This window comes from Meleagris gallopavo, chromosome Z (genome assembly GCF_000146605.3).
Source record: "Meleagris gallopavo isolate NT-WF06-2002-E0010 breed Aviagen turkey brand Nicholas breeding stock chromosome Z, Turkey_5.1, whole genome shotgun sequence".
In the NCBI taxonomy this organism is placed as follows: domain Eukaryota; kingdom Metazoa; phylum Chordata; class Aves; order Galliformes; family Phasianidae; genus Meleagris; species Meleagris gallopavo.
The window spans coordinates 27,099,288-27,103,976 of NC_015041.2; the positions used below are offsets into that span (position 1 = coordinate 27,099,288).

The following is a 4,689-nucleotide window of genomic DNA, read 5'->3' on the forward strand; positions in this document are numbered from 1 at the left end:
AAAAAACACAAAAAACAAAAAAACAAAAAACTCTACACATATCTGTGGCATAAATACATATGACAAATTCTACTATCTTCCTTCTTTAATTTTTACAATTTCTAACTCTTGAACAACAACAACAAATGCTACTCCAGTCTTTCATTTTCAAATGTTGCAAATCTTCAATAAGATTTCAGCATGTTTAGAAGCATGTATGCTGTAAAATTTATATACATATAAAAGAAGGATCCAAAGAAAGAGGAAGAATCAAATCTAATACAATGGATTTCACTCTTCATGATAAATCTACCAACATGGTTAAAATAAGAGAATGCTATTTTCATCCACTGCTTATGACATCGTATTTACATTTTGACTACTTTTAGCGCAGAAAACTTCCAGATCATTTCCTTGCTGTAAAATATGGCTGTTCATAGAAATATATCAGGACTTAAAGTCCTAAATTCTTTATAACGCTAACTTGCTGAATCTCTTTAACAATCAACATTGTGATTTAACAAGAAAGACAGAATAAATTTCTCAGATATAGAACATTAAGACAAAATTACTATGTTATTGATACTAAGTGCAAAAGTGAAGTACCCAACAGTTTGTTGACATTAGATGTGGATTACGGAGTATAGAAGTAGTAGCAGCAAGTTCCAAGACTGGATAGTCAATATGAAACATTGACATTGAGTATTTTCTTCCACATTAGCTGTTTGCACCATAGACAGATCTGGAATTAACCTGAAGTTTAATCTGCGTAATTTGCCTTTCTAAGGTACATACTTAAAGTATTTCATCGTGTCTCATAAAAAGAAACATGGTCCCATGTGAACCAATTATTCTTTTTGTGGAAATAGAAGGTTGTTCTCCATTCTATTCAGGAAGAAAAAAGTATATTTCAAGATTCAGTGATGGCTTTGCCACCGGCAAATTTTAGTCATTCTATAGCTCGTAGAATTAAAAAGGCACACATGGAGTATTCCCAGAATACGCTATAGATACTGAAGATAAACTGCTGCAATAAAGTTTATTATTTCAAAGAACAGTGTAAATAAAGCTTTTATATTCACTATTCCAGATGGTAGCAGCATATAATTTGCTCTGTTTTGACATCACGACCATATTATTCAAAATCATTCTTCCCACAACTTAACTGAAAGTGGGTCTGAAAACAGTAAAATCAAATAGAGTGGAGGAGGGACTGAAATAAACATTTTGCAGCAAAGTTGGTATTCTCTACTATTACCAAAGAGCTATGCAAATGAATAAATTGAAAAATAAAAACAAAACAGTTTCTTAGTATACATAAAAGACTAAGTTGAATTGAAAAGATATAATAAATAAGAAAAATGTCAATTACTAAACATTATTCTTAATGAAATATTTTACTAAGTAAATTTTGCTGAAACAAAAGAGCTACCTCTTCTCCAAGAGTTCTATTTTCAAAGCTGTTGTAGACAGCTAATTTTACATAGTACTGCTTTAAGTCAGTAAAATCAGGTAATGACTACATTGCAGTAATACAAGTAGAAAATAGTTTTGATTTATGTTACCCTTTAAGCAATTATACCATGCAGGAAAAGGAACAAAATATCAAGAAGATGATCAGAAACTCACTAACAATCACTAAATATTCAACAAGAAGATAGCTGCCCATACTATCCCATTAAAAAACTTTCATTTAAAAATAAATTTTTAAATATTCTTCATCATCAAGATCTACAAACAACTTCTAGAATAAAAAAAAAAAAGTTCAATAGGTCAATGCAGTCATTCTGCAAACTGAGAAATAATGTCTATATAACAAAACATAGAGCATGAATTATCATTTATATGAATGTTGAACCAGGAGTTTCACATTGAATTAAGTCACTTAACATTCATTGTTACTAGAATTTAGCCTTAAGTAAGTTCTCTGTTTTAACAAATGAATACACTGAAATCAGGTATTTTCATAAGGATGAAAATGGAAGAAGTAATTGTATCCTCTTTTATCAGTTCTCAAAATCTGCAAAATTTAACGTTGAATAGCAAGCATTTTCCCAAAGTGACCTGTCCCACTGATGGGAACAAGTCTTCCTTAATAATGAAATGCCAACAGCCTAGAACCAACACTCAAAGAATCATCACTCATTAAAACAAAACAAAACAAAACAAAAGAGCTTAAAAAAGGAATTATTCTCACATTTGCACTTGGGCATTGTCACAGCTTACAGAATAATATATCATCTGAATATCATATGACCAAATTTGGCTGTGGCTGAGCTTCTGGATATCTGTTTTTGTCACTGGGAATGGAAAGTGAAATAAAAAAGGTCGTGTCCTAAAAAATTGCAGGGAATTCAAGAATCACTGCCAAATGACCGTTCTCTAGCATAAGGAGAGGATTCAGTCAGGATTATGGTAATGAAACAAAGGCAGAGAATGTGAAGAGGTTTAAGTGCACAGTATTCACATTTAGGAAAAGAAACACTAACCCACTGAAGAAATACAACCTCCCATTTATTTACATATGCAGATGTCAAAAGAATGAAATACATCTTGCACTGATAAATAAAAGACAAGAGTGCTGCAAAAGAGAATGATAGGAATTTTCATGATTACCATTCCTAATTTAAGGTCTAGTTTCCAGACAGGGTTAGAATTTAGATTACACTAAATCAGGGCTGGACTAGGGCTTGCCAAGAATGAGGATTAAGAAAACATGATTACCCTGTCTAGGACATATTTCAATGTATCTGTGATTCTTTTTCCTCCATTTAAAAAAAATAAAATGAAAAGAACAACAAATACTGTGATGGCAGACTATGCCTTAAGCATTAATTTTTCAAACTACATTTTATTATGCAGATAACTAATATCAGGTTCTAATATCAGGTTCCTATGCATACTAAAGCTCATTTCCAATGTTAGTAGTCTATATCTATGGATTGATTCAAAATACTTACATCATTTTTTAAATGTTTTTTTTTCTTCTTTATATCATTAATATTCTGTGTTAAATATTGATACTAATAAATATATTACACTTTTACTAATGATTATTTCATATCGTTCTTAAGTATAAAACAACAAATCATCAAAATAAAGACATTACATATCAAACTGAATTGAGACAGGACACAAGCATCTTTTGCTTGCTTCAATAAAGAGGATGAGAAAGTAAAAGAGTATGTTCTGGGAAAGGAATTGTCAGATCAGGGGGGTGATACTATCCCTTTCTCCCTTCTTCCTCCCATTTGCACTAGATTTGTAAAACCTAAAAGAATTATTCTGCTTCAGACAGTCAGATGACTTAAGCTATGGCCATTTCTGCTTCTGATTTTACATTGCTTACAGATATGTTGTTTCTTCTATACTGTAATTTTTTACTAAATGATTTTTAATGCAGTCTACATGCTCCACATCTGAAGCTGGCAAGTATAAATGATACTAACTAACTGTATTAATTTCACACCTGTAAGATTTAGGGACCTCACAACGGAACTTATTGGAGAAACCACCATCTGTGCTTAGAACTGTTTTCATATGAGAATAATACTGTAATACTACATATTTCTGTGCTATATAAATAATACTATATATTGTAGTACAGACATATACACTGTATATATTTTAAAAATAATACATATCTCATTAAGAAATAATAAATATACAAATAATACTGTATATTATAAAAGCAATAATCTCTCTGGGTCTCAGCAAAGATTTAAATAGTATTTTTCACAATACCTTTCTGTCCAGTATCTTCCTGGACAAAATGTCCAGTGCACAGCTAGACAAACAAGTAATACAATGAGTAAATAACTGTTTGGCTCAAAGATTTACAGTAAATGGGGTTTCATCACTGATGGCCAACTACTAGTATGGCTTCATCAGGGCTTCAGTGGGGGACTGAAAAGAAGTTCCTTTATGACTGGAAGGTGAAGTTCTTCCCTGATGACATATCTGTGGAGGCTGTGGGTGTGCCTCATGCCTCACTCCTCATCTTTATGAGTATGAAGGAAGGCTCTGCTAACAGGAGATGATAGGCCCAGAAGAAAGGGAAAGTGTACACATGAATTTCTTTATGACTTGGCATGAGATTTGCCAAGTTCAGTGTTAACTCTAAAAAATATAATAACATGATTTGTGAGTGGAAGTGTAAAATGATATTTATTAAAATCTACAGTTAGACTGAGCATCTCCAAATCATGCTGGTGGTGTAAGAGATTATTTACTTTTCATTGTCTCAAAGCTTGCTGGGGACACAGATGAACAAGTCCAGGCAAATCCTGGGCAAAGGTTGTGAAATCCTTTCTCTGGAGAACTTTGATGGACAAGTCCTGGGCAAGGCTCGTGAAATTCTTTGTCTAAGGGACACAGATGGACAAGGCCAGGGGCAAGGAGAGAGAAATAAGCTGCAGCTTAATGGCCGTGAAGCAGTCTTTTGCATGGGCTTATCTCAAGGAAGATGGCCATCTCAGGAACTACCTCACATGACTCTTGCTCAAGCACCAGGGACGTCATGTAGGCAGGAGAAAAAGTAGGATAAAAGAGGCATCGAAACCCATGAGGTTTAAGGGTTTTCTGGCAAAAGATTTAGAAGAAGAACAAAGGTGTCTGCCATCAGATTCCTCACTACGGAATTCCTGCATGCTGACAGACTCTCCTGGGCCTGCTACCTGAGTCCTGCTGCTTCCTCCCGGGATTGGCTCC

General features: G+C 33.5%; 1 protein-coding gene across 1 annotated transcript in view; it reads right to left on the minus strand.

Moving 5' to 3' along the window:
• LOC100550569 (receptor-type tyrosine-protein phosphatase delta-like) overlaps positions 1 to 4,689 on the minus strand; it is a 177,211-nt gene that overhangs the window by 171,617 nt on the left and 905 nt on the right. The gene's annotated exons all lie outside the window — the stretch shown is intronic.